General features: G+C 54.5%; 1 long non-coding RNA gene across 2 annotated transcripts in view; it reads right to left on the bottom strand.

Moving 5' to 3' along the window:
* Positions 1-15702, bottom strand: part of LOC144947042 (uncharacterized) — a 109466-nt gene extending 93764 nt beyond the window's left edge. For both annotated transcript variants that reach the window (XR_013639965.1, XR_013639966.1), the window contains exons 1-3: positions 15530-15702; positions 14778-14864; positions 12406-12485 (exon numbers count right to left, since the gene is read on the bottom strand). This is a non-coding gene — a long non-coding RNA (uncharacterized LOC144947042). The remainder of the gene's footprint in view (positions 1-12405; positions 12486-14777; positions 14865-15529) is intronic.
* Between the last annotated feature and the right edge of the window lie 1101 nt (positions 15703-16803).

The raw sequence follows: 16803 nt of genomic DNA, 5'->3' as shown, positions 1-16803 counted from the left end.
ATCGCGATAATCGCCGTATCTTGAAAGTGGATAATTATCGTGACCGTGAAACTAAAAGTGATATCGCGCGACGGTCAGGGCAAGTGAGCGCACCACACTCATCCCCTCCTCCATTTGAGAGCCGAAACATGAGAAGGGAACTTCTCCACAACTTGGTGCTTGTAGTAGTAGGTTTTTACTCTTTCAACTGGTACAAAACTGACACCTTTATACAAGGCATCATGTTTGCAATAACCGCAACACAAGCAGTCAAAATGCAAACAAAAAGAAACAACTCTGATAATGATAATGATATTCACTGTCCTTGAAGTTGATTGGTCCACACCCGAGACAGCTTTGCTTAGAGCCTAGTCTCCATTGGTGTTGGACCAGATGAGTTGTACGCCTTTTGGCGTCATCATGTGGTCCAACACCAATGGAGACTAGGCTCTAAGAAAAGCTGTCTCGGGTGTGGACCAATCAACTTCAAGGACAGTGCATATCATTACCATCATCAGAGTTGTTTATTTTTATTTGCATTTTGACTGCTTGTGTTGCGGTTATTGCTAACATGATGCCTTGTATAAAGGTGTCAGTTTTGTACCAGTTTAAAGGGTAAAAACCTAATACTATATTTTGCCACTGGTAAAGGAGATGTCTCATAGTGTAACCTTGGTGCTTGTCACATGACGAAACGTCGGTGGCCACTCAAATTGCAAACGCTGCTGTGGCTTTTAGGCCTTCAACACAGACAAGCGGTGAGTGCTGAACCCCGTCGCGAATCGGGCACGTTGTCGTTTACGTGACAAACCCCTTACTAATCGGCTGTGTCGGGTGGTGGGGGGTTTAACGACACATTTATAATTGCGCTATCTAACCCGGAAAGAAAAAAAACTCTGTGCATGCTGACTGCCGGTGGCAATTAATGACAGATCAATGGCAGCGAGGGAGTGGAGTCAAACCAACATTACTTAATTTAAACCGGGGAGCACTCAGACGATGCACATTTCTGCTGGATGCCCCCCTCCTCCCATACTCGTGGTGACAAAACGCATTCGCTTTTCACTCTCGAAATACCACAAATACAAAATTATTATTCACCTTGTCGGAACATGAACACTTGTTTTTCATGCCGCTGTAAGGTTTTTATTATATGGGGGGGAGGGAGGCGGGGGGCATTTAGATCTCAAGAGTTAGGGTAGTATAATCAGGGAAGTTTACGTAACTAAATGTTTTGTTTGATTAAACATCATGAATAAAATATGAATTAACTTCCCCAACAAAACGAAAACTAAACGTCGTCGGATCAAGCTGCGTTTGCATCACAGCCACCGTGGGCCCTCATGGAGAACCGTCTGGAACCACACTTTGAGAACCACTGCTCTTGAGTAAAAAAAAAGTGACTTCCTGCCCAGAGGTTGTTTTGTTGGTTCTCATCTCCTGACCACAGCCCTGAGCCAGTGATGGAAATTCCACATTCTCATGGCGGGGCGAGTCTATCCATAGGATAACCGCCGTTGACTTGCTCACAAAGCGGTGTTCGTTTTATCGACCCTCGGAGGGATGATGGGTTGAGTCAACGCCCCCACCACGAATTTAACTGACAAGCTCCGGATTGCGAGGCGTTCGCTCGACCACTGAACCACCTCTGAACCACCTCTTAACCACCACTGAACCACCACTGAACCACCTCTGAACCACCTCTGAACCACCACTGAACCACCACTGAACCACCACTGAACCACTTATGAACCACCTGTGAACCACGACTGAACCACCTCTGAAACACCTCTGAAACACCACTGAACCACCTCTGAACCATCTCTGAACCACCACTGAACCACCACTGAACCACCTCTGAACCACCACTGAACCACCTCTGAACCACCTCTGAACCACCACTGAACCACCTCTGAACCACCACTGAACCACCACTGAACCACGACTGAACCACCGCTGAACCACCGCAGAACCACCACTGAACCACCTCTGAACCACCACTGAACCACCACTGAACCACCACTGAACCACCTCTGAACCACGACTGAACCACCACTGAACCACCACTGAACCACCACTAAACCACCTCTGAACCACCGCTGAACCACCACTGAACCACCACTGAACCACCACTGAACCACGACTGAACCACGACTGAACCACCACTGAACCACCTCTGAACCACCACTGAACCACCTCTGAACCACCACTGAACCACCACTGAACCACCACTGAACCACCTCTGAACCACCTCTGAACCACCACTGAACCACCACTGAACCACCACTGAACCACCTCTGAACCACCTCTGAACCACCACTGAAACACCTCTGAACCACCTCTGAACCACCGCTGAACCACCGCTGAACCACCGCTGAACCACCACTGAACCACCTCTGAACCACCACTGAACCACCACTGAACCACCTCTGAACCACCACTGAACCACCTCTGAACCACCTCTGAACCACCTCTGAACCACCACTGAACCACCACTGAACCACCTCTGAACCACCTCTGAACCACCACAGAACCACCACTGAACCACCTCTGAACCACTTCTGAACCACCTCTGAACCACCACTGAACCACCACTGAACCACCTCTGAACCACCACTGAACCACCACTGAACCACCAATGAACCACCTCTGAACCACCTCTGAACCACCACTGAACCACCACTGAACCACCTCTGAACCACCTCTGAACCACCTCTGAACCACCACTGAACCACCACTGAACCACCTCTGAACCACCTCTGAACCACCTCTGAACCACCTCTGAACCACCACTGAACCACCACTGAACCACCACTGAACCACCACTGAACCACCTCTGAACCACCACTGAACCACCACTGAACCACCTCTGAACCACCATTGAACCACCTCTGAACCACCACTGAACCACCTCTGAACCACCTCTGAACCACCTCTGAACCACCACTGAACCACCACTGAACCACCTCTGAACCACCACTGAACCACCGCTGAACCACCTCTGAACCACCACTGAACCACCACTGAACCACCACTGAACCACCTCTGAACCACCATTGAACCACCTCTGAACCACCACTGAACCACCTCTGAACCACCTCTGAACCACCTCTGAACCACCTCTGAACCACCTCTGAACCACCTCTGAACCACCACAGAACCACCACTGAACCACCACTGAACCACCTCTGAACCACCACTGAACCACCACTGAACCACCAATGAACCACCTCTGAACCACCTCTGAACCACCACTGAACCACCACTGAACCACCTCTGAACCACCTCTGAACCACCTCTGAACCACCACTGAACCACCACTGAACCACCTCTGAACCACCTCTGAACCACCTCTGAACCACCTCTGAACCACCACTGAACCACCACTGAACCACTACTGAACCACCACTGAACCACCTCTGAACCACCACTGAACCACCACTGAACCACCTCTGAACCACCATTGAACCACCTCTGAACCACTACTGAACCACCTCTGAACCACCTCTGAACCACCTCTGAACCACCACTGAACCACCACTGAACCACCTCTGAACCACCACTGAACCACCGCTGAACCACCTCTGAACCACCTCTGAACCACCACTGAACCACCTCTGAACCACCACTGAACCACCTCTGAACCACCTCTGAACCACCTCTGAACCACCACTGAACCACCTCTAAACCACCTCTGAACCACCACTGAACCACCACTGAACCACCACTGAACCACCTCTGAACCACCTCTGAACTACCTCTGAACCACCACTGAACCACGTCTGAACCAAGCGAAACTCTGGACCGGTTTCGCCATTCAGTGTCTCATCACCATCGTCAGAGGCTTGCTTGAGACCAAAGCTGAACTTCCTGAAGTTCATGACGAGGAGCTTCTCTGAGGAGGTTGCAAAGAGGGAGGGAGGGAAGGGAGGGGAGGGTGAAACTTGCCTCCTCGCATCGCAAAGTCCACCCGGTGGCGAGCGGCGGGCACGGACGGACGGACGGAGGGGCCCGTGCCCCAACGAGGGCGAGGCGGCGTCGGGACGCTCCGTGCACCCAGGGGCGACAGCGCTGCATGCGGACAGGCCCACCGCCGCCGTTATTAACCGCTCGCCTGCAGACAGTGCTACATCAGCGCACCGCCACCGCCGCCGCCACCGCCGCAGCGGCCGCAGCGGCCACCGATCCCGGCTGCTTGTGAATACTTAATGCCCGCCGCGCGGCACGGAGCGGCGATGTCCCGCGAGGCCGTGGCCACACTCGGCTAAATCTGGCTTTTTCCCCGCAGACAATACTTCTTTTATGAATATCTTCTCCCGCTCTCCCTCTCTGTGTCTCCCCCGTTCTCTCTCTCACGCACTCACGCTCCCTGTTGCCAGTGTTTTATTTGTATTTCCGCGTAAAGGCAGCGGTTGCCACTGTGGCTGGGAACACGGTGGGGTGGCGGGGTTGGCGGGGGGGGTTAAGATAACGCGACCGCCGTGGCCCTTGAGTTGCGAGCGACTCACAACTCAGAGGCCACGGCGATTGTGGACGAAGTCCGGGCAGGCGACTTCCGGGAGCGTTCCGGCATAAAAACGCCGGTTTTCATATCGGCGACGAAGGCCCTTGCAGTGCGGGCGGGGGGGTTGTACATAGCCAAGCGTGCTAATCGGAGGTGTGGGATTTATGTCGCGGTGTGAAGGTTGGCCCCGAAGACCCGTGTAACCTGCGGAGCCGAGACTAAACAAAACTATTTTTATTTTACCAGGTCATCGCTCAACTAAGTGGCTTATCGCGTGGAAAGGTGTAGCAGCCTAATACTCTAAATGCATGTCATTTCTAAATGTGGAGGGTAAAAACCCGAGGCCCCGGAGAGAAATCCACGAGACCACGGGGGAGAAAACGCAAAATCCAAACACACCGGCGTCAGGGTCGGGATCGAATCACGACCTCCTGTACACCGGGCGAGGTAGTTAACATCTCCTAGCCACCGTGACAGTTGCAGCAGAAGAGACACTGCGTCTGCCTTGCCGTGGCTGAGCAGAGAGCGGAGTTTCGTCTTTGTTCGTGGGTCAAACAAATACAAAACTCCGCTTACCGAGAGCCAGGGGATGCTGCTGCTGCTGCTGCTGCCACGGCTGCCACGGTGGTGTGACGCTCAGCACGTGATGATCGGCCCACTTTGTGGCTTCTGATAATTAAGTTAATACCTCAGTGGGCTTTACTCGGTAAGATACAACAAAAGTTAGTTTAGTTTCATATGCATATATTTTTTTAAGTGATTTATTTACCTCTCTGTCCTGTACTTTGCACTCCTATCGCGTTTGCGAATTGCTTTGTTGCTGCAACGCTCTGACCCCGACGCCCCTACTGGACATGTGTGAAAAAGAGCTTCACGGCTCATCGGATTCCTCCTCCGGCAACAATAAACATTCACATTCTGCAAGCCGGTGGTCGCCTCCATCTCTCCACGCGGCACGCGGAGCAACGGGCGAGTTCGTTTGAACCACCGCCGCCTCCGCCGAGCCAGCCGTCACGTGCGACGGGGTAAAGTGTGGGCGCTTTCCCACCCCGTTTCAACACATCTGGCCGGCGTGGTAGAGGAGGCCAAATGTGCTCTAGAGGAGGTGGGGGGGGGCTCTCTACGAAGCGTCCTTTAGTGGGGGGGGAAGCTTCGGCCAACAGCGGCGTTAGCAAAGCGCTTGCGGTGGCTGCACCTTTACCCGTTCGACCTGTGAGAGATGTGTCACGTGAGCCTTTGGGGGGTGAAGGGGCCGAGCTCGTGGTGAAAATTCCACATTCCTATGACAGCGACAAGTCTATTTTGTCGGACAACTGCTGCGAACATAGCGCAAAGTGTGCTTGTTTTATCGACCGTGGAAAGATGGATGATGATGATGGAGCAACAACAAAAAATGGCCGCATCTTTCACACTCCCTTTAAGAGAACATGGCAGGCCGATATTTCAAACAATGGCCCTCCTTCAGAGCAGAGAGAGAGAGGGCAGAGAGGTTGTAGGTAGTATCATACACGATGGGGGCCTGAGAAACAGGTGGCAATAGGTTGTTGTGCTGTTCGCCATTTGACGTCCTCTGGTCTAACACTGTTTGAGACGAGGCTCAAAAGAAAGCTGTCTCTGGTGTGGACCAAACAGTTTCAAAGACAATGCATATGTTATCAGAGCATGTTTTCGTTTGCATGTTCACCACGAGTGCGTGTGTTTAATGCAGGCATGATTCCTTGAAAAAAGTTTCCGTTTGGTGTTTTAACATCTAAACACCTCCTGTTTTATTGCCAGAAAGGGTAAAACCTATTGTTATAAAAGGTGGCAATTTGAAGTTGACAGACGAAATGTACACGTCGGCAGTATTCCACTGAGCATCAAATAAGCCGTCCACAAGTCAAAGACACGTAAGCGCACGTTGATTCACACGAAACGCAAAATTGGCAAACACGAAAATTGGCGACCTGCATTTTGGGGGGGAAAAAAATTATGTCCAGCGCAGTGCTCATTGCCATTCAGATTGATTGGTCATATCTTTTATTTTTAATGATATTATTTTATAGATATGTTGTTATTTTATTATCACACTTTGCCGGGTGCAGGCCCGAGGGCCAACACAATGCCACGTGTCCAGAAACGGACAGTTCAAGTGAAGGTGCAAGAAACACAAGTCGGCACGTTCCTTGAAGTGTGAGCGTGATTGTTTATTATAAAAACTCGGGAAGAAGACGGCACGGCAGGGAATTCCAAAGTGGAGCAGAGGGAGGGAAGAAGCAGAAGTGGTGTGGCTTGCAGTGTAGTGAGTGGGTGAGTGTGTGAGTGGGTAGGTGAGTGAGTGTGTGTGAGTAAGTAGGTGGGTGGGTAAGTGAGTGAGTGAATGGGTGAGTGAGTGGTTAAGTGGGTAAATGAGTGAGTGGGTGAGTGGTTGAGTGTGTGAGTGGGTAGGTGAGTGAGTGTGTGTGTGAGTAGGTAGGTGGGTGGTTAAGTGAGTGAGTGAATGGGTGAGTGAGTGGTTAAGTGGGTAAATGAGTGAGTGGGTGAGTGGTTGAGATTGTGAGTGGGTAGGTGAGTGATTGTGTGAGTAGGTAGGTGGGTGGGTAAGTGAGTGAGTGAGTGAATGGGTGAGTGAATGGTTAAGTGGGTAAATGAGTGAGTGGGTGAGTGTGTGAGTGGTTGAGAGTGTGAGTGGGTAGGTGAGTGAGTGTGTGAGTAGGTAGGTGGGTGGGTAAGTGAGTGAGTGAGTGAGTGAATGGGTGAGTGAGTGGTTAAGTGGGTAAATGAGTGAGTGGTTGAGAGTGTGAGTCGGCGAGTGGGTGAGTGTGTGAGTGAGTGGGTGAGTGGTTGAGAGTGTGAGTGGGTGAGTGTGTGAGTGAGTGTGTGAGTAGGTAGGTGGGTGGGTGAGTGAGTGAGTGAGTGAATGGGTGAGTGAGTGGTTAGGTGGGTAAATGAGTGAGTGAGTGGTTGAGAGTGTGAGTCGGCGAGTGGGTGAGTGTATGAGTGAGTGGGTGAGTGGTTGAGAGTGTGAGTGGGTGAGTGTGTGAGTGAGTGTGTGAGTAGGTAGGTGGGTGGGTGAGTGAGTGAGTGAATGGGTGAGTGAGTGGTTAAGTGGGTAAATGAGTGAGTGAGTGGTTGAGAGTGTGAGTCGGCGAGTGGGTGAGTGTGTGAGTGAGTGGGTGAGTGGTTGAGAGTGTGAGTGGGTGAGTGTGTGAGTGAGTGGGTGAGTGGTTGAGAGTGTGAGTGGGTGAGTGTGTGAGTGTTATGACCTCCAGTGTGGTGGCTGAACACAATGTGGAAGAGACAATGGGCTGCGCGCCGTGGTTCGTGCTGTGATCCTATTGACTCGAGTTCGATTCCCGGCCACTGCTAACATGGGTAGCTCATGAACCCACATCACCAACCTGCCTGACCAGCATGACACGGTGTGGGGGAGGCCTTCATCCAGCAGTGGATTAAAAGAAAAGTCAAAATTATCCCCAGTTCAAGTTAGCATTGAGCCACTGCTCATTCCTTAATTAGTGCCCTGAACCAGCGGTGGAAATTCCACATTCCTTTGGCAGGGGTGAGTATCTTCATGATAGCACCACAGGGTTGTGAATGATAATTACTTCTAGATTTGAAGCTTTCGTGACTGCAAGGATTCATACTCTTAGGGTTTTTTTTCGGTAAAGTCACGTAGGTAAAAAATAAAATTAAAATTAATAAAAGTTAAATAAAAATCACGATGTTCGGAGGCAACACAAGCTTCCGTCTTCAGGTGGAACCGTCACAGCACGATAGCTGTATCAAGTAAAGAGCAATCGTGCTGTGACGGTTCCACCTGAAGACGGAAGCTTGTGTTGCCTCCGAAAAGTCGTGATTTTTACTTTTATTAAATTTAATTTTATTTTTTACCTCCGTGACTTTACCGAGAAAAAACCTAAGAGTAACGATAATTATCATTATTACTCTGAATGGGATGAGCAAACTCTCGGCTCAAGCCGCCAGTCCGCTCTGCAAACAGCCGAGCGAGCGGGAGGGATTAGCGCCAAACAAACACTGACGACAAGGGCGCGGGAGGGAGGGAGGGAGCGACGGCTTCGTCGTAGCCATCGAAGCCGGCTCAGTCCGCGAGCGCCTGCCGGTGGCGTCGGGGGAACGCAAAAAAAAAACCTCGGGCTGCCGTCGCGCTGCGAAGAGCCCCCGCTGGAACGCGTGCATGCATCTCCCCCTCACGTCCGTGGCAAGAACAGCAACGTGGAGAGAGACGCGAGCGAGCGAGCGTGCGTGCGGTTACACGCGCGTGCGCGTGATCCGCCGCACGACGCGGCCGAGCCGCCATCTCGTGGGCCTACGTAACGAGCCGCTGCGCATTCGCGGAGAAAAATATAATAATCTCACGGTAGTTCGGAATGGTCCCCTACCACCCACCCCCCTCTACCGTGTGGTGTCCGGCCCACACCGAGTGACAACAAAGTGACAGATACCTCCGGGTTTTAGGGTTAGGTCGTGTAAAAAAAAAGAAAATGTGTCGTGAAACCTCCTCCACCCTACGGGAAATCCTATCTAGATACATATATGAAGTCAGATTTTTTTTTTATGAAGACGGGCCCATTGCCAGAAACGTCACCTATCATATTAAAAAAAATATCTTTTAAAGCCACACACACACACTGTTGTTACTGACGGACACGTTGCGATGCTTTTTTGCCGCATTCTGTTTTCATCTCGACGGCTAAACACAGGCCCAATAAACTAACACCGGCGCTGCGGCCGCGTGCGTGGGCCTTCGGGCAAGGCCGACGTCACGCCGAACGGCGGTGGTGGCGCCCGTGGGGAGACCTCCACCGGGAGGTGGCGGACGAGGTGGACCAACTACGGAGTCGAGCGCGCGTGCCGGGTTGATCGTTACGCGTGGCAGGAGTCGCTAGAGTCGGCATCCAACAGTGGATAGTTCGTGCCTGAAGATGATGCTGCTGATGATGATGGCTGGACTCGTATAATTGAAACCACGATCCCCAGTGTCCTTAGTTTCCAGGATGGTGAGATTCGCTTTCGATGGTGGCCGCACGCACACTTTGGTGAAAGGTTCACGGACGGAGCGATCGACCCCGGTAACGTCAGCCTCACCCCTGACCGCCGAGCCGAGACGATACCCGCCTCACCTGCCCGCCCACCTGCTCGCTCACGACGTCAAGACTGGCCACGAGGCGATGTCGTCAAAATCGCACCTCCCAGGTGATCGTTAGTACCGCCCGTCTGCCTGATGCTGCTGCCCAAAATCTGGCGTCACTACTGCTCCTGCTGCTCCGTCCCCGGCCCTGCTGTCCGAGCGGTCGAGTGTTATAAAAAAAATTCAATGTATTTTTCAATTGCGCCATCCGTGTCATCATGTCAAGAGATATAGAAACATCCGTTTGGAAATCGCAGAGCGATCACCGTGTTGGAGATTGAGCCCGGAAGAAGACTTCACAGAACTACATCTGAGGTCACTTCAATTAGGCCTTGTAGATTGCCAGCATTTCAAAATAATATATTCTCAAAACATGTAATTCATCCCTTAATTCAGTGAAAAACTCAAATTCACGTCGTGGCTTTTTGTGCACAGTCGTTGGTGGCCAGGCTGGAAACACTCAACTCACTCCACTTGACGACCATTCACAGGCCAGCAAAACCAGGATTCAAACTCAGGTGTCTCAGGGGTGGCGGCTCAGTGGCTCCGACACCTGAACCACCGGGTGACACTCCTGAGTTCGCGCGTGGCCTGGCGTCGACAAGTCCACTCAGCTCAACTAACGAGCCGAGAAATCGACGGTTCGACTCCCCCCACCCCACCCCCCAACCACCGGGATACACTTGTGCTGGAAATTTACCGAGGCTCGCTGTCTGCTCTCAAAGTGGACGCTAAAGACCCTGTGACATTGTTCTCAAGATTGAGCCCAGATGGGAGAGTCCTTTTCGCCGGTCGTGGCTTTGGTTTTTTTTGCTTTGGCTTTCATCTCGCCCGGAGCAAAGAAAATAATGAGTGGCTCCGCTTGTCTGACGTTGGTGCCATTCATGGAAGGAACGGAGGAGCGCCGGCTTTTGAGCCCCCTGACAAGATCGGCCCTTCAAGACAGCGCGGCTGTTAAGCCCACAAAAGGAGCGCACGGGGGGAAAGCTTGAAAACATTTCTCAACGGCGGAACGCGATCGTCAAAGCCAGCAGCCAACACGGGTCAAGAGCTCTGAATGCAAATCGCAGGTCACGATCAAACATAACATTACAGATGGGGGTTTCAAGGACCACCAGGGGACTTTTGCTCAAATCCCCATGGGCCCCCCCCCGACACCCCCCCCCCCTGCCTCCCACCCCCGCCCCCACGTCTTAATTACCACGACGGCAGCTATTGTTCTGCCGTTCCTCAGACGGAGGGCACCTTCTTTGTGTCGCTATGCATAAATACCCAGGAAGGCCTGATGGGTAGAACGCCGGCTTTCCGGCCAAATTATTATTATATATATTTGTAATAACACAGTTGTCGCGTGATTGGCATTTTGTGCATTGTCGCCACACTGGCATTGTGCGGGGACCGACGCGATTCGGAGCGGGAGGCTCCGCTCGTTTCGTTTTAATTTGGCAGGACGGGGGCCGGCCAGCCGGCCGGCGGTCCACCGTAATTGGCACGACGGTTCGACCGGCCCTACCCACACCGCACCTGCAGCCAGACCCCCCCGTCGGAGGCAAACAGCATTCAGCATTTTTAAGCGTGGGGCTTTTCCAGAAAGCCAGGCTGGAACGATCTGAGCGTGGGCGTCTTTGGCGATTGAAAACCCCCACGGTCGGAGGGGGCGCGGGCGCCCGGCTGAGTCTAAGTTTTCGAGCCGCACCTTGAGCGAGGCCTCTGCCCCTCTCTCCCCCATCGTCGTCACCGTCGTCGGTGAAACACGGGGTGCAGGGCGAGCAAAACACGGGGCGAGCAATGCAGAGCGAGCGTAACATGGGGGTATGCGGGGCGATGCAGACGGTGGGCGAGCGACATCGAGCGAGCCGTGGAGGTGCGACGATTTGTATGGCCGCGCTTGGGCTCCCAGCCGCGTGTAATTTTTGCGCTGCAGCCCATCCTAAATTTCTCCGGCTGAGCTGTCAAGCTGTCAAACGGGGAGACATGTAAATCAAGGGGGTGGGCGTTTAATGCCCAACCCGTGGGATTGTGGGAACGTGGCCGAACAAGCTGTTGACGGTCTCAGCGCAGCGTGGTGTCGCCATGGTGATTAATGAGTGAATCTCTAACCGAGCCTCCTCTGAAGGCGTCAATTCTCCACACTTCCCCCTCCTCCCGGCCTCGCCTTCCCCCCGCCCCCACGCCCCCCACTCTGCTCTCTCCTCTCTCGTTCCCCGCTTCCCCCCTCCCTCCCCATCCGTCCCGTGTCTCCTCCCAGTACCGCTCTGCTACGCGCTCCTTCGCACACCCACCCGTCCAACCCGAGCCCTCTCACCCACCTCCGCCTGCCCGCCGCCACCATCCCCCCAGCCTCCTCCCTGTCGCCCCCCGCTCAAGCAAGCCGAATCGCACCGAAATACGCACGCACGCACGCACGCGCGCGCATCGTATATGCGCAACATCTCAATTACGGAGAACCGGATGGAACTGGCGTGGACGCTCGTGGCTGTGAAACGTGCGAACGATGGGATGTGACGCAGGAGCCTTTTTTGGCGTCTCCGGCGCAAGAACAGCGCCGCATCACGTGCCTGCCGACGGTGGCAGCAGCAAAACATTTTTATCTCCGATTTCCAACGAAACGCGTTCGACAAACCTCCCGTCAATTGCAGACGAGCCTCGAACGTAACAGCGTTACGCGTGTGTAGTATTTTTTTTAAAGAAAATAAATCATTCCCTCCCATGTCGTGCGATGAGCGTCACTCTCGCACGGCGGGGCCGTCGGGAACGTGCAGCTCCCTCTGACGTGTGGACTGGAGGTCACCTGAAAAAGAAGGTCTTGGAGGTAGCTCTGTGATGTCCGCTTCCGTTGGGCCGTCATGCAAAGCACAGCGACGCATTTCTCTGGAAGGGAGCAGAACGGATTTGTTTTATCTCAATCTGTGCTGGCGATGATAAAAGACTGGACGCAAATTTGTGAGAAAATTACACGAAAATAAATCCTTCCCATTGGTTTTATCAAGTTAAATTCATGGCTGTTACGAATGCATTTGCTGTAAAACAATACCTGCTCAACTTTGTAGGAATTAAGCGCTGTATCTAAAAATTCACGGTGACTTCTCCTCTTAAATGGGCATTGCAGCATTGGTGCTCATGTCCCGTTTACAGCCTTGAGCCAGTGGTGGAAATTCCTCATTCTTATGGCAGGCGCGAGTCTCTCCACAACGACAACCGCCGTTGCCTTGCTCGCAGAGCGGCATTCGTTTTATCGACCCCGGAGGGATGTTGGGTTGAGTCAACACCCGGACCACGGATTTAACTCGGAAGCTCCGGATTGCGAGGCCATTTGCGTCTTTCTCGCGTGAGCTTGGTACCGCGGGCCTCACTTGACTGAGAGACATTTGGGCCCCAGCCAGCTTGCAAAAGCCTCGTTTAAGCGTTGCATTGAGGAGGCCACGCGCATGAATTCGCCCCTTCTTTTATCGCAACATACAAAAGGGACAGGCAAAGTTCACGTCACCTTGTGGGGGGACCTCAACAAAACGCGCACACAAGGTGGCTATGGAACGTGTGCCTCGATTTAAACGAACCAACAAAAAACACAACTTTATACATTTCAGGCCTGGAGTACAACGGCGAGCTCTGCCGGGCCCCTGAGTTCGCGGGATTCGTGCGCAACGCGCGGGCGTGGAGGTGACGCGGCCGCTGCGCGGCCCTGAACGCGGGGAGGGCCGCGCGCGGAACCGACGGCGCGTCGCCAAAACGCTTGAGCCCGCACGCCCACGCACGGCCGGGCCCCGTGGTGAGACCCAATCGCACCGCCGTCGACCGGGAGGCATGGCCGGCGTGCTGGGGACAAACCCGACAACCGCCTCCCCCACCCTTCACGCCACCGACCCCTCGCTACACCGAATCACCGCATCCCCTCCCCTACCTTCCCCTCCCCTGTCCTCCCTTCACCAGCTCTCTCCTCCCTCCCGCCTCTCCTCTACACCTCCCCCCTCTCCCCTCTCCTCCCTCCTCGCCCCTCTCCTCCCCTCCTCTCCCTCGCCTCACCTCTCCCCTCCCCTCCACTGATCTCCCCCCCAACTCCTCTGCTCTCCCATTCCTCCCCCCTCCCCTGGTCTCCCCCCCCCCCCACCACCACCTCCCCCGCTGCCCTCCCCGCTCCTCCGCCTCGAAAGAAAACTTCACACGGTTGCAAATTTTTCCGGCCGGATCCCCGCGCGGTGCCGGACCCCCCCCCCCCCTCTCGTCCCCCGTCCCCTCCCCCAAACGGCGCCGGAACGAAGAAAGAGTCACCGCGGCCTGCGTGCACCCTCGCGGGAGGAAGGGGGTGGGGGGGCGAGGTGGGGGAAGTGGTGTCGGGGGGGAGGTGGAGAGGGAGGTCTGTGCTCAGCCACTCATTGCTCCGGGTCTCGTTAATGCCCCGACTCGTTTAGAGATGCGGAAAAATATATTTTTTATTTTTCACAACCCATGTTCCCCACCCCCTTAACCCCCTTAACCCCCCCACACCCACCCACCCCAACCTCCGAAGTTAAATTAGCCTTAAACAAGCAAACGCGGGGCGATGAGACACGGGCTGGGGACGCTGCGAGCGAGGCCACGGTGCACTTAAATAGCGTAATAGGGACATATTTTGTTTCTTTGTGCTTTTTGACTGCGCCGGACACATCCGTCACAATTGCAGCTGCTTACATTACACCCCGACACGGCTCCCTCCCTCCCTCCCCGTCCGCACCGCGACATAAATAAAGGCGCAAAAATCACACAATTGGTTTCAGGTGACCCCGGGCTCCGCCGCCAATAAATTTAGCCAATTCTACGCATTCCTCGTTGTATTTCTGTGAATATATATATTTTTTAAACACATTCTCGACGGGTGTTTTCTTCCCTTCTCTCTCAGCCGGACAATTACCCCCGGGTCATCCATCGTCCTCGCATTCTCCCTTCCGCGCACGGATCGCCCCGTGGATAAATATTGCACGCTCGTGCGGCGTGCGTTCAACACCAGCCCGCTCTCCGCGCGTGCGCGTCCCGCGTGAACGCCCACTGCGAATAATTGACATGTATGGCACACGCGTGTTACGTGCGCGCATGAGGCCCTGAGGCAGGGCGAGTCAGGGAGCGGCTCGCAATCGGGAAGTCGTGAATTTAAAATCATCATCCCCCTGGGGTAAGTCACACGAGTACCATTAGATGGGGAGGCGCAGCAGTGGTCGATCCGATGGAGACTCGCGCCTGCCGCAGAATTGTGCAATTTCCTCCAACGATCCTGGGCTGTATAAAAAGAGATGGAGCGCAGCCTCAATGACCATTTCAGTAGAAAATATATCTTTAAAAATATATTCGCTTTTACATATGCAATACCAGCTTTCATATAAATACACATCATTTAACAATAAATATATTGCATATTATCAAGGCATGAAACACATACAAAAGTAAGTCCACTTTAACGGTGTGTGAGAGGGCTTATTGAGAAGATGTGGTGTGTGATGAATGTGTGCGCGTGTGCGCGCCTACGCATTTGTGCCCGCAACACCGCCGGTAATTACTCTCCTATCCCACTCGCTTAGCACCAACGGCCAACTGCGTGCGGCTGCGAGCCACTCCGGAATTCCTTTTAATTAAGTAACTTTAAGGCGTGCTCCATTACTTTAATTACGCTGCCACCTTCAAGGTAGTTTTTAAAAATCATCCCGGTCCTACCCCCCGCCAACCCCCGCCATCCCCGCACACCAAACAAATGAATTCCGGATCGCACGCAGGTTTTTACACGGGACGGCCCAACCGCAAAAAAAAACGCGCAGCCCGGCCGCCACGATGTAAACGTTCCGACAATATTTATTTTATTCGCCGCCAACCCCACCGCCCCCTCCCACCACCCCCCAGATCCGAAGCGCGTGCAGGAAATGTGCATTTAAGAGGCAGCGTTTTCCCACTTCATCTCGCTCTTCGTCTGCAGCTCGGCGAACTCCGCAAGGAGGCAGCGGCGCGGCTCGCAAAGCCCCGCAGGAGAAGTGAGCGCGCTCGCCCACCGCTCACAGAGATGGCCTGTCGCTCTCTGTGCACGCACACGCTGTGACCCCCGCGCTAGCCGCCCCCTCTCCCCCTTCTCTCTGCAAAACAGAAAATGACTTCGCAAACGAAAACTCTTTTATATATTTTTGCGCGGTTTGAACGCGCCAGAAGGGATGCACGTTCGCTCGGCGGACGACGGCGTTCAAGTTTTGCGAGGTTCGTGCCGCTAGATGTTGCGCGGTGCCAGCCAAGGGGGTGGAATTCGTCCGAAGGGGCCGTCCTCTGCCGCGGAAATGAGCTTCCGTGGAGGTGCTGGGAGCTTTTGGCGGTGGCTTAGGGAGGCCGCCTTCATCCAGCAGTGGATTGATCATGGCTGATGATGACGACGATCATGATGGTGATGATGTTACTTTGCAGTGAAGCCGGCGCAACAAGCGGCCACTGTTATTCGTGCTGCGCCGACGCAGGGACCCCCCACCCCACCGCCACCCCCCCCCCCCCCCAGCTCCCTCCCACAGTGCCGGGACCTCTCTTCCCCGAGCGCTGAACGATGGCGGAGGCCTACACGAGCTGTGGGCACCTGCCTATACCGCTCGTAAGGCAAACGACCCGCAATGAAGGGCCCCAAACCCGCCCGGCGTGGGACCTGAGCGAACTTCCGCAGGCCCTGAGCAAGTCTCCATGGGTCCCCCTGAGCGAGTCTCCACAGGCCCCCCTGAGCGAGTCTCCACGGGCCCCCCTGAATGAGTCTCCGCAGGCCCCCCTGAGCGAGTCTCCACAGGCCCCCCTGAGCGAGTCTCCATGGGCCCCCCTGAGCGAGTCTCCACAGGCCCCCCTGAGCGAGTCTCCACGGGCCCCCCTGAATGAGTCTCCGCAGGCCCCCCTGAGCGAGTCTCCACAGGCCCCCCTGAGCGAGTCTCCATGGGCCCCCTGAGCGAGTCTCCATGGGCCCCCCTGAGCGAGTCTCCACGGGCCCCCCTGAATGAGTCTCCGCAGGCCCCCCTGAGCGAGTCTCCACAGGCCCCCCTGAGCGAGTCTCCGCAAGCCCCCCTGAGCGAGTCTCCTCAGACCCCCCCGAGCGAGTCTCCGCAGACCCCCCTGAGCGAGTCTCCACAGACCCCCCTGAGCGAGTCTCCACAGACCCCCCCGAGCGAGTCTCCGCAGACCCCCCTGAGCGAGTCTCCGCAGACCCCCC

The sequence above is a fragment of the Lampetra fluviatilis genome, chromosome 43 (assembly GCF_964198595.1).
Source record: "Lampetra fluviatilis chromosome 43, kcLamFluv1.1, whole genome shotgun sequence".
NCBI lineage: Eukaryota > Metazoa > Chordata > Hyperoartia > Petromyzontiformes > Petromyzontidae > Lampetra > Lampetra fluviatilis.
Note: the sequence above shows the minus strand (reverse complement) of the source record. Positions and strands in the feature narration are given on the sequence as shown.